This window comes from Misgurnus anguillicaudatus, chromosome 21 (assembly GCF_027580225.2).
Source record: "Misgurnus anguillicaudatus chromosome 21, ASM2758022v2, whole genome shotgun sequence".
In the NCBI taxonomy this organism is placed as follows: Eukaryota; Metazoa; Chordata; class Actinopteri; order Cypriniformes; family Cobitidae; genus Misgurnus; species Misgurnus anguillicaudatus.
In genome coordinates this window covers 29657101-29678327 of record NC_073357.2, presented here as the reverse complement: position 1 = coordinate 29678327, position 21227 = coordinate 29657101, and the positions used below count along the sequence as shown (strand labels likewise).

General features: G+C 36.8%; 1 protein-coding gene across 9 annotated transcripts in view; it reads right to left on the bottom strand.

Moving 5' to 3' along the window:
- The window catches only part of sox6 (SRY-box transcription factor 6), a 179372-nt gene extending 163841 nt beyond the window's left edge, over positions 1-15531 (bottom strand). For 3 of the 9 annotated variants that reach the window (XM_073858800.1, XM_073858801.1, XM_073858802.1), the window contains exons 1-2: positions 11731-12107; positions 9023-9148 (exon numbers count right to left, since the gene is read on the bottom strand). The gene's annotated coding sequence lies outside the window, so the exon portion shown is untranslated. Of the gene's footprint in view, positions 1-9022; positions 9149-9734; positions 9754-10749; positions 11062-11730; positions 12108-13895; positions 14148-15420 lie in introns of those variants that run through there. The other 6 variants (XM_073858798.1, XM_073858797.1, XM_073858794.1 and 3 more) reach the window with 6 other exon arrangements.
- Positions 15532-21227: the final 5696 nt, after the last annotated feature.

Here is a 21227-nt window from a genome sequence, read left to right as displayed (position 1 = left end):
CGAACGCTCACTGAAATGATTTATGAAATAGAGGCTATCGCATGGCAGGCAGTGTTTGAGGTTCTCAGAGGTGAGAGGAGAAAAGGTTGAAGCAATCCTAATCTTTCCACAGAAGACGGGCGCTAATAATACGCTCCTTTATCTCCTTTGCTTAAACAGTGCATACTTTGAAGTTCACAAAAACGTGTGATACTCATCGAGCTCTCCAAGCGCACCAGAGTGGAGAGTAAGAAGGAGGCCTTGCCATTTCCCCCTTTCACATTCCTTACCGTTTCAAGTCTAATTTGCTCTGAAAGTCTTCTGTGTTAAACCCGCATGCAGGGCCGACAGCATACGAAAACAGGAGTCAACTCCGTCTTCCAAATGCCGGGCATACAGCTCCCATACATATATTGCTACACTACAGAAAAACTTGATATATTTTCATGGAGCAGGTTAAGAGAGAGGCTGAACGTTAATGGGCCGATATCTGCATGCACATTTTCTGCCCAATAGCAACAACTGAAAGGACCCAGATGAAATCTGTGTGGTAAAGATGATATCATAGCATTGTGGTCGCACAGCAGTCTGGCAGACACATACCTCACTCGAGAAAGAGAGAGAGAGAGAGAGAGAGAGAAAAAACGAAACTCCAAATAATGTTCTCCTCGTCTTTCCCATTTGAATATTCATCCCGTTTCCACGTCCCCAGAAACTCTTCTAATCAGAGTCACTTCCCCTTTAATCACTGGGGCTGTAATTATGATTTGATAAAGCATTTTAGTGCACTCTTCAGTGTCACTCACATATCTATGCTTGGAATACCATATTAAGAGCTGTCAGCCCTTAAGGGGAGCACTTTCCAAACAGTGCTGATCCGAATACGGCAAACACGCCCATCGGCTCTAATTAAAATTATTGCAGGTTTGAACATGCTAAAGCTACGGCTAACGGTTCATCTGAAAGAGAGCGAGGGAAAACTGATGAGTCTAGCAGACCCGGTTAAGATTCCTCTCCGACCCTCTGATGTGCAGTAATTGTTTAAACCTGAGTGGAAATGGCCAAGTGCCTTTTTCGACGTACGCCAACAAAAAAAACAGCCTTTTCCTATTCTGCTTCTTCTCTAATTCCATCCAACACGGGGCTTGAAGGAAAGCCTCCGGTTCCATGTTCATCTTGGAAGAGCGAGCACTCGGGATGATCGTCGACCACAAGTTGATAATGATGACGATTTAATTAGAAGCCTCTCTCTGGTCTGGAGTCGGCCCAAACTCCTCCACCCTGCAGATGGAATAAATTTAGCAACAGTGAAGAAGAGCAAGGCCATCCTATACATCCTTCCTCCACCCCCCCACAACTTCTCTTTCTTGTCGTGTAAGTACCACCTCCAATCAGAGACCGAAAACATTCTTCCCCTCTGACACCACACCGCAAGACGTTTGTGAGCCAGCGTCACTCAAGCTTGCATCCCTTCACATACATGTGCGCACACGCACTCACAACCAAACCAAACTCAATCATCAACATGTGTTGCTCTGGCGTGGTTCCAAAATATTAATACAATGCTTACATAATTGTCAAATAAGATCTTTATAATACAAAGCTGGGTCCAGGAGGAGAGAAGTGCTTTCAAGGTAACTCCACAGCCGTCACAGCTCTGGAACAAGTGCTTTAATACGCCTGAATCTGGGACGGCCAGCGTTGCAGTGAGAAAATGTCTCATTTGCATCCCGGGAGGTCCTTGGGGGTTTGGTTTAGCCCTGTGTCATAGTTTCAGTTTCTTTCCTAGTACAGAGTTTGCGTGTACTCTGAGTGAGCTCTTTTCAGCAGCGGGCCCATAATGGAGCTCTGCAGGACGACAAGCCTGCTGGTGGAAAAAAGGCTGGTGAGACTGTAAACCTGCCAGGATCGCCAAGTTTTCCATCATCTCTCTTTGTTTTGCTCGCTTTATTTCTGCTTAGCTTGTATTAATGTTGGGTGATTTCTCCAAAGTGAGATTGTCTGATCATCAGCCTGTGAGAATCGCTGATACACAATAGTATAGTCCTACATGCATGTAATATTTATCCATTACAAGCCTTTGGATTTGTGGCTTAAAACAGAGCTGCTTTACTTTAAGGGCAGCTGGCAACACCGTCACGACCGCAACTTACTTAAACATGATGCCATTAATCTCAGTGCGCCGTTGATGCCCAGGTGCACTGTAAATTACTTGCCAAAAAATGTAAAAAGTTGGATAAAGTAAAAAAAATACTTCAAATAGTTCAAATAAATTTTTCACTTAAAACATTACACGCTCTCACGTAGGGAAAAGCCCACACATGATGAAAATCACGCAAGGTGCATTGGTCGCAAGTGCAGGTTATGCGGAAATGTTAATGTGAAACTATGATTATGATGGCATAAAACATTAAAGTGACACTTTGTAGTTTTTCAACCTTCATAATATCAAGACCCTTGTGATGGTACATTGACTTAAAATAGGTTGAATGACATGTCTACTGTAGCCTGACGGGTCTGTATCGTTTTTACTCGTACTTTTTAACTTGGGGTTAATCCGTGCACTAAAAGAACTAAAAAAATTTGACTGCTTTACGGCATACATCACTTTCTTAAATTCTGCCGTGAGGGCGCAACTATTTATGTAACTGATGTTTTTGCCATGGCCGAAGCAGCAACTAAGAAAAAGAAACCTAAGGTTTTGTCGGAGGAGATCAGAAAGAGAACACGGGAGAGTGACAGAATAAAAGGAAGGATGAGGATCAATATTGGGGCAGCGTTCGCTCGCTGGCATGAACTAAAGGAGGAGGAGGGGTTCCTGACCGATGCTGACTTGGCCGTCATGCTTTTGGACTAGTAAGTAATGTTAACCCTAACCCTAACCCTAACCTAACCCTAACCCTTGTTTGCATATAGAAGTCCTGTCTGGCGCCCGAACACAATTATTTATTTTTTTACGTGAACCTACGACACAGGCGACCCGGGTTTGATTCCCCATTAAGGCAATATTTATTTTTTATATAAACTTTAACCAAGCGACCACCGTTACAACTGGCTTGTAAACATGAGCTACGTGATCTTTTGCCGTTTGAAAAAATAAAACCCATGAAATGATATTCATATGACATGGTGGAAGGCACACCACAGACTTTGTGATCTAAAGAGTCGTCTTCTTTTCCTGTGCGACAGTGCTGCGGCGCTTGTGGCCTCTAGGGGCGCTATACGTAAAAAATATATGTCTAGCACCCCCTAGTGGCCAAAAAGTTCCGTGGTGTGCCTTTAAAGGGAAAACAAGCCAACTATCTTCATGAAGGCTAGTGGCAATGTCTGACTATCATTGATAGACGAAAGTATCTATCGGCACAACCCTAGCTAAATTCTGGCCTAAGATGAGTGGTTCAGCCTGTATGTGTGTGTGTATGTGTGGTGTGTTTGTGCCAGTGTGGGAAACCTGAAAAACTGTCCAATGGATCCAAGGAAATGCATGGGAGGTAAAACCACAAGATGTGCTCAATAATTTCAGATTTTTGTTACCCTATTAAAAACAAAGAAATGGGCACCACATGACGGTTCACTCATTTCGACTGAAATGAGCTCTACCCACACAGTAAGACTACTCGCTAAAAAATGTCTGAATTACGTTTCCTGACCCATAGATTTAGCATGACAAACTAATGCAAAAGAGGATGATTTTTTTATTTAATTTCAATTTGTTTTCCACTCCTCCGCAAGAACATACTCACTTTTTCCAGCTTGGTGTTTTTACTTTGGTGTGGTTAAAACATACTGGCAAAGCCAGGGAGAAAGATGGAGGGGAAGAGAAAAGACATTGGATACACTGCAGGATTAGTGAGTTCATGCTGCTTCGTTAGGATTACGGCATTAGATTTAGGAAACGACTTGCTTGTCTTCTATCTCTTAGCTTGTGGTGCCATGACCCAAAGAACGTTAACCATTACTGTACATGAGCCACACGGTCCGTACGGTTCTCAACAAAGACACCCAGCCCCACGGCTGCAGCTTTGAAATAAGACTTACATCATTAAGTGCCGAGTCCCTTCACATGAAGACCACTCAGACAAGATGCTCTAAACAGTGATGGCAAGAATGGCAGATCACGCTAACACACACACACTCATCACATCAGCTGCTGTCACCACTTGCCCCGTCATCAAAGCCTGTTCATGGACACATACATACAGGTAGTCGAGTGCTTTCGCTCAGCCTGTCTGTTTGCTGCACACTACATCTTATTCCAGTGACTGTCAGGAAACAGTCACAGACTTCTTTAGAAAGGAGAGAGAGAGAGAGAGAGAGAGAGAGGGGTTGTGGTTTAGTCTGCTGAAGCCATTTTCTCATGACGCACAGACGGCAGAAAGCCTTAAAACATCGAGCGGGTGAACATAATCATGGCGTAAGGAAACAAAAGGAGTTGGTTTCAGAAATACTTCAGTTGAGCTACTGTCAGACACACAACCACAGAAGTCCTCCTCTCTTCTTGCCACCCACCTTTGTCACTTTCATTTGTTTTTGGCATTATGTTTCCACAGACACTGAAGAAAAAACTATGGGTGATTTGATTTTGGCATCTTTCTCTAAAAATTTCCATTAAATTTCACAGACTTTCAGATGTCCTATAGCTTTCAAAGACTAGTACAACAGTTATCTTCGCAACAGCCTACCAGCTTTTATCAAGTATCAAGAAATATGCCTCAATAATTCTAAAAGATTCAGAATAAAAGCCATAGCTAAATAAAATATGCTGTTTATGAAGACTTTCTTTAACAAAACATAAAGGTCCCTGAAAATTCAAAAGGCATTTTTGTGCAGAGGAGAATTCTGCTATGAGGTTTGAGACACAAATCATTCTTTTACACTGATAACAAATCACACTTTCTGTATCCAACATTTAAGACTGTAAAGCTTAACTGATTTTAGAAGAGAACATCAAAATATATTTTTATTGTATAGATAAAAAACCTGATTTTATACAGTACCAAACCGTTCAAAGCAAATATAAAAGAAGAAAAAAAGACTTTGGTAAAAGCAATTTCAGACACAGCCTTGTAAATCTCAATGTCATGTTGGATAAAGTTCTCAGACCAACTCACTGCTTAAGTCAATGTCCCATCATCCTATAAAACTCCTCGTAGAAATGTAGAGCATGACATATTGACCTACTTAGTCGCGTGTAGATGTACTATGAGTAAAGGACCAGCTTGTTCTAACTGGCTCACATCAGTAGAGCATCCAGAATGAGCAGCGACTTCTGCTGTCGGCCACGTAATGAAAAACATTAATGGTCGATTATTCTCCACCATGGCAGACCAGGATTCTTATAAATGTTGTACTAAAACATTCATTGCTCCTAACAAGGGTCTAATTATCTGTGTGTGTCATCATAATCTGTAGCTGACAAAGCACCCTTTCACTACAATAAACACAAATTATGTAATACAAAACCATTAATTTAAATATTGATTTTATGTGACTTTAAATAATTTACATAGTAAGGCAGTAAGCAAAAAAATATATATACACTGTAAAAAATGTCTGTAGAAATTACAGTATTGGTATTACTGGCAACTAGCTGCCAGTAACTTACTGTAGATTTTACATTTATGTTATTTATTGGCAACAGTTTGTTCAAAGTTAAATGAACATGAAATATTTTCTGTCTTTTTCATCTACAGTAAGTTACTGGCAACCAGCTGCATAATTACAGCTATTTTTTTACAGTGTATATATATATATATATATATATATATATACACATATACATATATATATATAATCTCCTGGTTATATTTCTGATTGCCTTAAACAAAGCACGAGGTTCCTTCACACATGCAAACACCCAGATACCTTCAAAGATAAAACGCACTAACTGTTTTGCTCCATTTAACCAAGTTAGCAATGATGTTTGCTTTTATTGAAATAAACAATAAGAACATATCCACGGCAAGAAGTCCATATCAAAAGATTCCCATTATTTATTCATGCACCAATTAAAGGTTAAACACGTGCCAAAGCCTGTGTGTCAGAGAGCAGCTGCAGCGATAAGAGAGAGCCCACAACAAGAAGGTTAAGGAAAAGCGAACTAACTTTGTCTAGAAATGGTTTTGGCCAGGAGACAAGCTCTCCGCAAAAGAGCATGGACTGGCATAAACATTTGTACAAAATTATAAGCGCATTTGTAGGCGCATGCAGAAGCAACCGCCTGCGCACGGTTCTCCGTGCTCGCTCTCTCCCAGCAAACCCTCCACCCCAGTGTGTGTGTGTGTGTACGGGCTCCAAACCACTGCATTTTAATTACTGCCAGCAAGCACAGTGAACCCCTTTGAAATGGAAATGGACCCAGAATCTTCTATTGCACCACAGAAATCTTCTTCTGATTTGAAAAAAAAAACAATATGCTGCACCACAGCCTAGACCTGATAAAACTGATAATAACCACCAATAAAACCAGTGTCAACAACCTCACAGTGGCGGAGATCTTTAACATTGCATCTACATATTCATGTTTGTTATAAAAGAGATATAGAAGAATAGAGAAAGAAAATATTAAGAACATCGAGGCCATATCTGGAATGTACCTAATTCCAAAGAATCGTAGCCATTATGTATCACACAACACTTGGTTGTCGCAAAGTTCAAGAATTAGAGCAATGGTGTGTATTGATGATGAGACACATTTAAAGAGCAGATCTATTCCGGTGCACACCTGGTTATATGGCCGGTGCTGTGAAAAGATGAGAAATTTTGTAAAAATATTTCAGAATGAAAGCCTCTGCCTCGCTGGTTATTGTGCAGCATTGGCCTATACACGAACCTACTTTCATCTCTGGGAAAAGAGATGCCCTTCTTTTATAAAAAGTCGCAGTGAAATCAAAGACATCTTCAATTTTCTAAACTTGAGTGACTAACGTCTAGACTTTAGGTTGGAAAAGCGCAAAAACAGAGAATGTCTTTAGTTTGGAGGACAGTCACTGATAGACTTACCCAACTGTATTGGTATTTCATAAGGCCTCCTGTGCTATACTATCTTTATTTTAGAGGCAAGACTGCAATTTGGGCGTGTTGTTAAGGCACAGATAAGTATAGGTTGGATAATTTGTACTTGCGCAGGGGGAAAGAAATACTTAGGTCTTAATGTTACAGGTCTTTTTATTCACTGTCATTTGATTGTTACAACATGATCACAGCTTTAAGTTCTTTCTGTGTATTCAGGGTCAATATTACTGTAAATGATTAAATCATAAAAGATACTGGTCAGCCCCGGGGAAATCGAGCAGTAGTGAGTGTGCCAACTTCATTCATGACAATGGATCCGTCATTCTTTAAAACTACAGTGGACAGCTGTGAGAAAACTCACTGCTTGCTGTATATGCACTAATCAGTACAAATACAAAATGGTTTACATTTATACAAAAAAATCATGCCTTATACAAAAAAAAAACATCTTTGTGTGTCTGCCTGGTTTTACAAATTAGTAGCCTAAACTTACTATAATTAAAAGTGCAGCAGATTCTGGCAAAAAGAATCTGCCACAAAAGAAGAAAGGCTTCTAATAAACATGTTGCCATCGGTTTTGATCATTGTTGAAATATTCTGAAGCAAATTAGCTAACACTTATAAAGACAGATGTCACAACATGTGCCGCCGCATTTTCTCGTCATGCATTCCTCCCCTACGGCTGGCGTGCTGCTTACCTTTACCAGGCCTGCTGTTGTTTACCTCCAGTGTTGTTTATCATTAGGATTCTGCTGGCACTGTTCTAACCCCACTGATACAAGGCACAACCAGATGAGAGTTACACCTAAGCATCTTCTACTGTTTCATCATGTTCAATTCCACTAAATACATGTGTGTTTTGCGTAAGTGTCGGATAATACCCTGACACATTACAAAAAATGTCAATTAAAACTTGAGCTACAATCTTAAAATAGTGGCATCATGTTAAGATCATAAATTTTGATTGAGAATAAAATTCAGCATCCATTTACTGAAGCGGAGTAAAAAGTCTTTGTTCTCAATGTAATAAAATTTTAAAGATTTTGATTGTTCATGAACAAACTAGAATAAGCTAAACGTGGCCACATAGCTGTAACAAAAAATAAAAAATCCATTCACATCCTTCGTCGACGAATGTTTCTTTATGATACACATCCACTCAATGTGTATAAATGTTCTTAAACATTAAATACATTCGTGTAAAATTTGCTTTACTGAGTTAAGTAATTATAACCAAACCTAAATTATTAAAATAATTGAATAAGGGTCAATAAAAATTCTCCAAATTCCTAAACTTTGTAAATTTACAGTGCGGATAGCAAAATACAGAACACTGAATATAATAATTCACAAGTTAGACATATGGCAGGGAACCTCCAGAAACAACAGACTGTGGCTGGCTACACAAGCACATGAAAGGGAATTATTCAAAGTTCATTTACTGTCCAGATTTTAGGATTGATAACACATTCGGCTGATGCCAGCTATGCAATAATGTCCCAGAAGAAGCCATCAAAAGTCTCTTTACACATACTAAATTATACAGCGTACGATAAACTATATGGACAGACAAGTGATCGTCTCTTCACAGAAATATTAGATGAATGCTATATTATAATATGTTTTGACATGGGTGACTATGTCTAGACCACAAATTCACATTCAATGGGGGGAACGTATCTGCAAAATGTAAATGTATTTAAACATTTTGTGCTGTGCATGTAATTTTCACCATTTTGATAACAGGAAAATACTTAGTCTGAAAGGTATAGACTGACACTATGCAACAGTGCATTCAAACACTTTAAAGTTATTCAATGCATAAATCATAAACATTCAAAACCATCACATAATGCATATCAGTATTTTAAAAGAAACACACCTTGTTGGGTGAGAAGAAGAATAAAAAGCAAAGACTAAAAGTTACTACAAGTGAACATTTCATTACTTAAAAATGTCATCGAGTGATATCAAACTGGAGTATATTTAAACACAAGCATGTTTTCACAGAACAAATCTCTGAACTTACTGGCACCATAAGCGTTTGTCTGCGATCTGCCGGTATTGTGTGTATCTGCTCGCAGGATCCAGTGAGGAGAGTGTCTTTACTCGCACAAAACCACAAGTTCCTCCCCAAATCCACGGACAGAAAGTCCTGAAAAAATAAACAAACGGAGATCGTCATTATATCGCCAACGTTTTAATTGAAAATGAAAGTGCATCAGAGGAATGCATTTGTCTGTGAAATCGTTATAAAACTGCGCTCAAACCTTCATTCTACTCAATTTCAACATATAAAAAATAGGAATGCTTACATATGCTTGAAATAAGGATGAATAAAAACTATTTAAAACTATTTAACTTTAAACACAACAAAAGTATGTTTAAAAATATTATACACATGATGAGTGTGATAATAAATGAGAGATTCACCGTCAGCGTGCAACTAATATTTGATTTGAGTTTTTATATTATATATATTTTTAAAATAGCCTATTCAGTTTTATATTATATGCATAACGAATTTAATATATTTCGAAGCTGTTATAAAGGTGCTTATTATCCGTCTTTTTACTGCATGCCTTTGGAAAAATGTTGTCCATCAAAAGACATCCTTTTTCAAAGGCTGTGAATCCGTCTGTCTCTATTGAGTGCAGCAGATCCCTGTATAGCGATCAGGACAATGTGCTGAACAGGCAGTCTAATTATAAATGTACCATTGCGCTCCGGTGCCATCTTACCTTATGAGGAAACAGCTAACAGCAACTGCTCAAAACAAAATGCCATTACGGGCTCAACTTCACCCCAACAGAGGGACAAGCCAAGGGGATTGTTTTTCAAACAGCCCCCCTCTCGCTTAAGACAAGAATGTATTATTAGACACCCTGTTATTCTTACAGACTGGACACAATTTCGGGAGAGAAAAACTAGCAAAGTTAAGCTGTGTTTAATTAAGGTGTCAGGTTGCGTCCCTGTACGAGAACAACACGGCTTTTGTGTTTCTGCTCTGAGCTTTAAAAAAGCAAAATGAGGGACATGGTGATTCGCTTTCTAGAGACCGAAAAGTGTGGCTTAAATAATTGTTTATTTTTTGCATTTTCGTGTGATGTATATGTTGGGCGCACAGTGGTGACCGGCGTGACTCTTCAAGAACTTTTTAAATGCCCTTTAATTTCGTCATACGTCGGCGTGCGGTGTTATGTCCTAATAAAATATTATCACACCTCATCCAGCAGTTGAAAAGCGCTTATCTGTGTCTGTAAAGGGTCTACTTTTAGGAAACACCCATATGATGATGGGCTATCTGTGCCCTACAGACAGAGTTCACACACACTGGGTTGTATTTGTCCTTTCAGTAACTCTTCACGCTGTTTCTGGAAATCTCAAAAGCATCAAATCGCAAACAATAATAAACACATTACAAATGATAAACTCACACTAATTTAATGTGTACAATCTATTTGAAAATTGCATTCAAACGCAAGCAAAAGTTATATACAATTTTAATGAAATTATCTTGAGGTGATGGTCTCAGTAAATAAAATTTGAAACAACTCTCTGAAATTGTTACATAGCCTACATCTTTCCCCGTGTTTGCTTTGATGAAAACGAAATCATCGCGATAGACATAGAGAATGTAACAGGACAGATAAAGAACAGATAATTTTAGTGAGTGTCATAATCACGTTGAAATAAAATAACATGCATTCATATCAAATAAACGGACACGTTACACAATCCCTGGAGTTCACTTACTTTCACTCTGAACGCGGTATGTTTTTCAAGCCCGGAGACTAAAAGGAGTCTGCTTGTCCAAGTTGCATATTGTCTCTAAATGGATCAGCTTTGGATGAGTTCATTTTAATTTATGGCTTAGGCATTCTTCAAAGGTCAATATGCCTGACCTCAAGCGAAAGTTAAGAAACAATTCCCATGCGCACACAGAAAACTATTTGGCATTTTTAATAGACTAAATCCATATACTTGCTTGCCTGTCTGTTATGAACAGGAGAGGAGCCCGATGTTAAATAAACAAAGCATATCCATTTCTTAATAGAGAGAAAATTAAAGTACGTCGGATCTTGACAGTACTGTACCTAGGGCAGTTTCTCCCGTTATTGTCAATGAATAGTACCGCTCTGTGGACACAAGTGAAATTACCTCACACACAGGGAAGTTATCTGTCGTCCGGATGACAACTATACACTACAACTATAACTCAGAAATAGTACGAAATAAATACCACTGCGTGCTGGGAAATTATCACTCTGATATTTAAGACATCAGACCTGCGCGTCATTATGAGCTTAAATAAACGGTGTTTTGTTTCCTTGCAGCGCGTGCGTTAATGTGTACACATTAGTTTAACAACGGACAAATAAAAGATAAAATCTCCAAGGAGTACTTAGATAAACGATCTGTGTAACGTCGTATTCACTTTATTTTTTGTTAATCGTAATGCTTTAGCAGTTTCTGTGAATAAAGCAGCATTAAATCTCTCGTCGTTTCGGTCTATAGTGCGCTACGCATCACTTTACGCAGACAAGTACCGTTAAGACAATCAACTAAAAATTCACAGAGTTTACTCTAAACATCCTATAAAGACACCATGATACATAAATACAGTAGATTTTCCTCTAAAACATTAAGTTTGAGGCGTTTCGACGCCAGGAGAATATCAACATGACGAACAGACAAGAAATCACGCACGACAGGTTACCAGTGATAAAAGTTTACCTTGATATGAGCAGGGTACTAAAAACAGACGATCGTCTTCGGCGTATCCCGTTTTTGGTTTTGAAACAGGTTAGAAATAGTGAACACTGCTCTGTAGTAGAGTAAAAGCAAGAAAAAAACTGAAGTGTATCGCGTCCACTGACCGTAGAGGGAATCCCGCTTTGCCTGTATGAAGTTGAACTGTCAAAACTGCTGAGGGCAGTTGTAAGTATATTATCGCGTTTTTCCCTCTCTACTCTCAAACACATGCGAGAGAAGACGATGGTTACTGCTGTCAATCTTGGCAATCAATGCAAGCGGCCATGTCGCAAGTATTCAAAGCATTTCCCGTCGTGCAACATCAGAAAGTGAGTGGCCAGGGCATTGATCTGAGGAAAGAGGCAGGGCTCCCCCTCTCAGACAACACAGGAGAGAGAGAGAGAGAGAGAGAGAGAGAGAGAGAGAGAGAGAGAGAGAGAGAGAGATTTTAACGGAGGGGGTATAGTGGCGACTGTGGGGGAAAAGTCAAAGCTCAGGTAATAATATTTTACCTCAGGTATCAGGCGATACACAGTGGCTATTAAATATTCAAATACAAATTTATTTTTGCAAATATATAGGCTAAGTGTTGTTTTACACTACATTATACGTTTTATATATTTTTATTTAAACTAATTTACATTTAAAACTAAATTTCATTCATAGTGAGCAAAATATTTTTTTTTCTTTTGTTTGCAAGATATAAGTTAATATGCACATTTTATCATTAAGGGTTACGTTAGGGACTGCTCACGCAACACATCAATAAATAAATACAGAGATGTGAAGATAAAAATGTAAAGGTGGGCATCTCTTCTCCTGCTCTGCGTAACTCTGCTTCAGAGGAAAATCCTCGAACAAAGTTTAAGCGACGGCAAACCTTTTCCTCTTTATTTTTTACAGGTGGATAAGTAGGGCGACAGAAAGCAGCCAGTTATCTATTAAAACTATGTAAAAGCTATCATACTTTAAGTTTGTCTGCTAATAAGAAAATGTCCACTTTGATTTTAAAATACATTAATTTAATAACAGTTAAGTTAACATAAATTAATTCAAATTTTTACTGAAAAATATGACTAATACATTTATTTGAGGTTTATGCAGTAAGTGAAAAGACACCTATAAAGTCAAAAGTAAAAAGACTGCTATAACAATTGTGTCTATTTATCCAAAGCGACTTTTATCTCAATCTTTCGGTTTTTTTATCTAAACATTGTACACCTGGAATTATAATGTAGTTAGTGTTGTGCCAGCTACCAAAGGGCACCTCAGGTCATTCTAAAAAATGTAGATGTATACTTTTATGGTATCCTGAGATTTCTGGTAAACCATATATTTTATCGATTATAGCATCTTATTTGATTAATATATACTGATTGATTACAATACAATTCCTCCAGAAATTAAATATCCCCAGTATCATTTATCGACGTATTAATTCAAAAGAAAGAAAAATTAAAAATTCATTGATTTTTCATATTTACTTCAAGGGGAAAAGCATAGAGGTATTAGAATTCAAGTAAACGATCATTTTTACAGCATCTAAACAAGTTTTAACTTGATTTATAATAATAATAATAATAAAAAACAGATATATTTGACAATATTTGATCTGTTTAGACTGCAATAATGTTTTATTTAAAAATATTTAAAAAGCTACTATTAAAGTGCATTAAACTAATGCACTAAATCGATACGGTGACATTCCTTTACAAACCACTTTTTAAAAACCAAGTATATAGTTGCACACATTAAAACAATCGTGAGGAAACTCATCTTAAAACTGCCACACATCAGGTCAGATGGAGATGCACTGAGTTTAGGTGAATGTAAGGCGCACTTTAGGAATGCAGTTCAGTCTTGACATTATTATTGACAGAGTGGTATTTACGCAGACATCGAAAACTATAAATAAAGCCCTGTCCGACACGACGTCAATATTTCCAACAGCAGACAGTTAACGCTTAAGTTAATAGTTTAACCGAAAAAGTAAACACTCGCAATTGTAATTCAGATGTTGTGTTAATTTTAATAAATTGCATGCATCCTATTATAAATCAAAAAATATACAGTGTGTTGAAAACAGTGCCTCAGAAAATCTATACGAAATAAAACAATAGATGTACAGTATAATGCAATGTACTTACAATGATATGGGCAGATGCAGAAGAAAATACTGTTTGTTAACTGAAGAGTCACACAAGGCTAAAGCGAGGGGGAGAGAGGGAGGGAGGAAGAGGGTGAGTGAGTGAGAGAGAGAAAGAGAGAGAAAAAGAGAGAGGATTAAGGATGTAGAGGGTATGCCAGAATAGATATCCTTTCACAACATCTCATCACATCTGCTCTGGCTCTTGTCTGTCTTTCATTTTCACATTCCCTTTTTTCCTGAGAAAAATCCTATCCACGCGTCACATCTTCATCCCCAGATTCTATCTACACCAAAGAGAAGATTAATTATTTAAACAAAGCATCGCCTTCAAGGCAATAACGCCATAGCACTGAAACTTTTCTCCTTACTCCAGAATGACACAGAAAATATTTCCTAAGTGCAGTAAAACAATGTCTGCGCAAAAAGTTTCCATATAAGCCTGAAAGGGCATTTTAAAGAGGCAATTATTATCTTACGTTTACGTTTGAATTCGTTTGCCTGTTAAGGGGAAGAAGAGGGATTTTTTTCTACGTGTTTCAGTGATGTACAGTGTCGATGTTCTCATACAAGCTGCAAATATGTAAACCGACACATTTTAGCTGTCACAGCGCAAAACACTTCATGAAAAATGCACCCAACACACTTATCAAGTAAACACACGAACTGTGTTTCAAAACCTAGAGAGCTTCCACCCCACAGCATTTTAAATGCGCACTGGCCAAAATGCTATCTAGGTAAAAAGCTCAACGGTCTTCTCACCACAATCTTTCGTTTACGTCAGGTAGCATTTTAGACTTTAGTTTTAAATGTTTTTGTGGTTAGTTACTATTTGTTAATTATAATGAAATTAAATTCCTACTTCAGCAAAGCAAACAGAGTTACGCTGAATTGAAAATTACTGCGCGTGTACTCTTGCCCAATGCAGGTATATAGCGTGTGTGCCAGGTAGGCACTGCGGCTTGATGGACGGGGCTAATGCGCCACCTATTGATTACTTCGGGTATTACACTAATATTATATTACCTGAAAATGTTCAATCTCATCATGCCTTGTTTGGCAAGAATCATTACATATAGGTTACTTGGATGTACAATAAGAGTAATTCTGGTTAGATAAACAGGACTACTTAATATCTATATTAAAACAACAACAATTTAAACATCGTCGTACACGTTTGTGGTTATGTGCATTTTCAAATTCAAAGTATTTCTTATCATTTATTGAAATATGTTTCTTCATGTATAAGCTACAATAGGCCTAATTTAACCATTAATTACTCATTTAATTGTAAAACAAAATATTTAACACTTCTCTGTTGTGACTAATCAATGTACATTAAACGACGTATTGATTGATGATTTCGTGACTTTGCAACATATACACGTTTCGCTATCATATTATTTTAGGCTCAGTCACATTTATCCTTGCACGTCCTTTGCATGTCAAAACAGTTTTAAACAGTTGTTATAGTCGCAACATAGTCAACAATTTGCGCAACATAGTCAACAATTTGCACAACAAACCTGAAACACATGCTGCCTGCACGCCCCCTTCATTTCCGGTCCCGCCTTTTACAGCTGGGAAATTAAAATAATATATTTGTATAAATGTGTGACCAGCTGTCACTTAATTTTTTTCATGTGCACTTTATTAATTTATTTTAAAGTATATTTTAAATAAAATTGTAAAAATGTAAGTGGTAGTTGGTCACGTGATATAGTAGAGATTCGTCTAAATTAAAAGACTACTTTTTTAGTAATAATGGCCACCAATTTGGAAATTGGATTTGTCACCAAACCTTTTGAAGAATTGTAATAAATTCTATTCATGAATAAATTGTAAGTTTGTTTTTTAATCCCAAGTTATTGCCTCTGATATAGTTTGGCCTTGACTGTAGAAAACAAATACTCAAGTACTTATAGGTTTTAACAAGGACTTGATTCATGTTCGTCTCCCTAATAGTTTTCAGGTCTTAACTAATTAGCTCTGAACAAACGTCTAAGTCAGTGTTTTAGGTCCCTTAACAAAATCCTAAAATCACAAGGTCTTTTTTTGAGCTACGAGCCTATAATTAAGCAGTTTGTGGGTGTGAGGGAGCAGGTTCAAGCCTGTAGGTCTGGTCTGAACTAATGTTTTGTCCAGCTTGTTAGAGAAAAAGGCAGCATTCATCACATTAGCATATATGAAATGCTTTGATGCATCATGAATTTCAAGCCTACCCTATAAATATTTTAGAAAGGCCTGCATAAAAACCAACATTTTTGTTACATTAAATTAACATGTGTTCTTCTCCAGTTCTGCATGTTTAATTAGGCTGCACTCCTCTGTCAAAGGAAGTATGGAAGCTGCCATATGATTTGCTGTGATTACTTGAGAACTAGCAAACAACACTTCACAAATATATTTGTCTGGTACTTTCAAATGCCTGATGCAGGATGTGCGTATGCGAGGCCTCCATTAAAAACTGATTTCATACATTTCCATATCTGCTGGAGACATGGAAATATGTCTGATGTGTTTAATTAATGAGCAATGTGATTTTTAGCCTAAATCTACAGATCTGTGTCTTTTTCGCTCCGTAAAGGGAACATGATGACTAATACACAAGATTGTCCAAAACATCTTTAAGTAAAATATATTCAATTGAACTCTTACAATGAGTGCACAACACAGCACTGTATTTGTGCAGTTTTAGCTCGGACGTTTAAATTTTGTGCAGGATCTGTGTAAAAAAGAAAATGACTGCAAACCATTATGTGTCTGGAAACACTGGTGAAGGTATTTTAAATGTTAGTGGTTGGAAAACCTAATCCATTATTATGTTTTGTGCATATTTATAGACATTTTCAACATTTTAATTTAAGATACTGTACTGTAACAGTTTTGTTGAATGGACATGTGCATATTAATCTTGTTGAGCATGCATTTTCAAGTTTTGAAAGTCTGAAGTTAAATGGTCAATCACATTATTGCTTATGGGTGATTATCACGAAACCATTGAAACACCACGACACTAATGATTTTAGCTTTAAAATGTGTAATATAGTAACATTAAAAAGCATCAGAATTAACACAATACTGTGTTCTACCTTGCACAATGTGTGATTTCAACATAAGAATTTATAATTGTAAATTTTATCTCATTTTCTGCTGAAATTCTCATTACCGCAATGTGTCCGGCTGTGTTTGAACATGCGTTATGTTGTAATTTAATCAAATTAACACAAAAATATTAAGAAAAAAATAAATGGATGTTTTGCTAGACTACTTTAGATGACAAAAAAAATATTTACTGAATATTCATGTATAATAATAATGAAGAAAAATTAGGAAAATGATGTATCCATGCCTGATGTTCTCATCCTCCGCAACACTTTTTGAGAACAGTTTAAGCACACATACAGAATTTTAATAAAGTTTGATTTTGAGTGACCAAGCACATGGACCAGTTACTTCAAGATGGCTACCAGGTAAGATAAATTTTTTTACAGTTAATTTGAAATATTGTCTTGTCAGAATGCTTACACGACATTTTGATTATCATTACCGCAACAGATGCTTATTAAATGTTAATTTAATTAATAGAAGCATAATACTTTGATTTTAAATGCATGTGCAGAATCTCCACATTATGTTCTTTCAGGTTTGTCATGTCATTTTGAAAATATGTCATTGTTGATGTTTTCTGACTGTTGCGGTAGATTTTTTAGGACTAATTTTTTAAATTATGTTACAAAAAGTGTTAAATGATAAGTAAAAGTTTTTAAATTAATGTTCCCATTTACTCCAGACTTTGTTTTTCAATGTCTGGTGGGGAAAAAAGTAAATTTAAGCATTTTTTACATTTACATGCTTGACATTTTTTAAACCAAGTTTTCGTGAGAATCACCCTTATACTTGCATCTATGATCCACAAAAAGCTTTAGATGAAGTTATAATGCCTTCCTTACTGTAAATTATGAAATTTGAATGCATGTCATATAAAATCAAATGAATTTATTGTTTTAATATTGCTTTAGATTCATGAATTTCAAAGATTTTTGGTAAGAAAGTTACATTTCTAAAACTTTTTTGCATTAAAAGTATACATAAGTGAAGACTGCTGTTTTCTAATAAAAAAATCTATAAGATCAGACATAAAACACACTTGGTGATCCAAGCACTCTGTTATTTGGATCACCAAGTGTGTTTTATGTCTGATCTTATAGATTTTTTATTAGAAAACAGCAGTCTTCAATAACCTAAATATACCTCTCTTCCAAAAACAATATAATAATATATAAAATACCTTGTAATATATAATACTTTGTTTTAAAGCATGAAAATTCCCCCTGGTGAAGTGGTACACTGTTTTCCTTTACTGACTTAAAAATCACTTAATATCAAGTTTCATTTAGATTTTGTAATTTTGCTTCTTTCTTTAAAGGTATACATGATCTTAACTTAGATGTGTGGTCTCTTCATTTTTAGATATGCATTTGCAATTCAGCAATCCACAGTTTTTGTTAATGGAGGGTAAATATGTATGTGACCTTACCATTTCATCTGAAAAAATAAACCTTGGAGAAGCAAAGTGCGAAGCTGTTGCAGAACACTAGAAGCTTTAGGTGGGCTTCATTAAATGCTTTCATCAATGATTAATTGGCAGGTTTAGCAAACACAGCAAGAAAATGAAGCCAATGCGTTCTGTTTTATGCCTTGAGACAGTGTTTTGCTTTAATTTGATGTGAAGGGTACAGCAAGAAAGCTTCCCGAAGTTAAAAGAACTGTTAGATCAACTGAAAAGCTCAAGGACATTTACCTCATTTCTGTTTACAAAAAGCTCAATTCACTGTAGGTATTGTAAATGCCAGGCGTTTAGGAAAAATGCTTGATTGCTTCATTGCACGTGCCATTTTAATGCATGCAGAGGATTCATTTGTCTCGAGCCCTTATGCTTTCTCTCTTATCTTGTTCACATGTTTGACTCAGAAATCTGAGACGCTAGTCTCCGTGAATATTAACATCTCCATTGTTGCCAAGAACAAACAAAGGTGGCTTGACATTTAGGATTGTGGGCAAATCTCTTGTCTCCAACGTACAACTGAAGCTCTCCGAGGTATTAGCCGCCTGCAATATGTTCCGGTTTCATCTATTCTTCTGTTAGATATGCAGGAATGTGTTTAAAAGAACACTGAATGATGTTATGCCGACCTCCTCGATTATTCAGCATCTCTCTCCAAAAAGATAGATAAGTACATCAATGGTGATAAAAGAGCATAAGATACCATTTTGGATTCAAAGTATCTTTTGTATTAGAATCTCAGCCTCCCTTAGGTGAATGCATGCAAGTCAGATGTGAAGTTATAAGGATCCCTTTGGTTTTGGGAATGCTGTGTTGGGACAACACGAAGGCTTAAAACACAGTAATTGTGCAGCTTTTAATTATTTGCAGCCGATGAGACATGAATTAATTCTGAGAGGAGAGAATTTGCGATTTCAGTGCTGAACATCATTTGTTGGCTGCACAATAGATATCACAGTGAATCTGTGATGTTCCTTCATATTTTAAGATTAAGAGAAAGGATGGTGGTTCATATCATAGAGGAATTGTTTTTAATGGTGTGAATATAGTTAATATTCTACAGCATGTAAAAAAATTATATATTATGTAAAAATGTAGTTTTCCTTTTTTCAATTCAATGTGCTCTTGGTTTGGCCATTCTGGAAAAGCTTGTTGGGAGTCTGGGGGAAGAATAATAGAACTAAAAGGAACCCAAATCTAATGCAATCATTCATTCATATGCATAATAAATGAATGGGAAAATATTTTTTATGGTAGTTAAAGGATAGTTCACCCAAAAATGAAAATTCTGCCATCATTTACTTACTGTCATGTTGTTACAAACCCGCATAAATTTCTTTGTTCTGATGAACACGAAGGAAGATATTTATAGAAATGTTTGTAACCAAACCGTTCGTGAACCCCGTTCACTTCCATACAGTTTGGTTACAAACATTTCTCACAATATCTTCTTTTGTGTTCATCAGAACAAAGAAATGTATGCGGGTTTGTACCAACATGACAGTAAGTAAATGATGCAGTGACGGCCAGTGACTTTATCGAGGGCGCTTGATGCGAAATTTGTCACAACATGTATGCAGCCCATCATGTGTGTGGTTTGTAATTTCAAAAAATGTGTTCTGCGTGTCGAGTGAAACTATGTGCATCACGTGTCTTGTCAAAATAAGTGCCTTCTGCAGACGTGTCTAAAGGGTTTATGATAAAAGAGACGCTCGCGTTTGCCAGATACTCGCATAATCTCAGGTGTAATCAGTATTTACTGTTATTAAGGGAGTGTCTTGCATGTATTTTGTGAACGTGAGTGTCTCTTTTGTCATAAACGGACACAAAACAAGTGATGCACATGGTTCATGTGACGCAACAAATACATATTTTGAAAACAAGAGCAACACACGCCCCTCGGATGAGCAGTCACGAGCCGCCACTGAAATGATGACAGAATTTTCATTTTTGGGTGAACGATCCCTTAAAAATGTGACCCTAAAATCCATGGGAAAGTCTCCTAATCTATTTATGAGATTAGGATAATCAAAGTTTGGTTTCACATTGATTTCAATCTTTGACATGGCCTTTCTTAGTCAATATTAAGATATCAATATATTTTTACAGAATGTTCTTTATATTATGTAGGACGATATTATGTAAATCCAAATAAATGACTTAAGATGGGTGTAATTACACACATTACTGCCATGTAATTACACACAACTTAAATTTAAAGGGGCCATGGCATGAACATCTGACTTTTTCCATGTTTAAGTGCTATGATTGGGTCCCCAGTGCTTCTATCAACCTAGAAAATGTGAAAAAGATCAACACAGTAACTTAGTTTTGGTAAACCATTCTCTACAAGCACATGAAAAAAGAGGTTGTTGAAATTTGGCTCTCCTTATGATGTCATAAGGAGCTCATATTATAATAATACCACCCCTTAATCTGCACTATCCAACCACAGCACTGCCATTTAGTGCAGAGAAAATAATTCACAGCACAATTGAGTTTCAATTGCAACAAACCATCATCATTGTGATCGGTGTTTGAATTTCATCCCCTCATTGCATTTTAAAGGACACGCCCAAAACGGCACATTTTTGCACACAGCTACAAAGTGGCAATTTTAACATGATATAATAAATGATCTATATGGTATTTTGAACTAAAACTTCACATATGTGCTCTGGGGACACCAAAGATTTATTTGGCATCTTAAAAAAGTCTTGTGCCATGGCCCCTTTAATATTGGGATATTTAGGAACTTTACAGTTG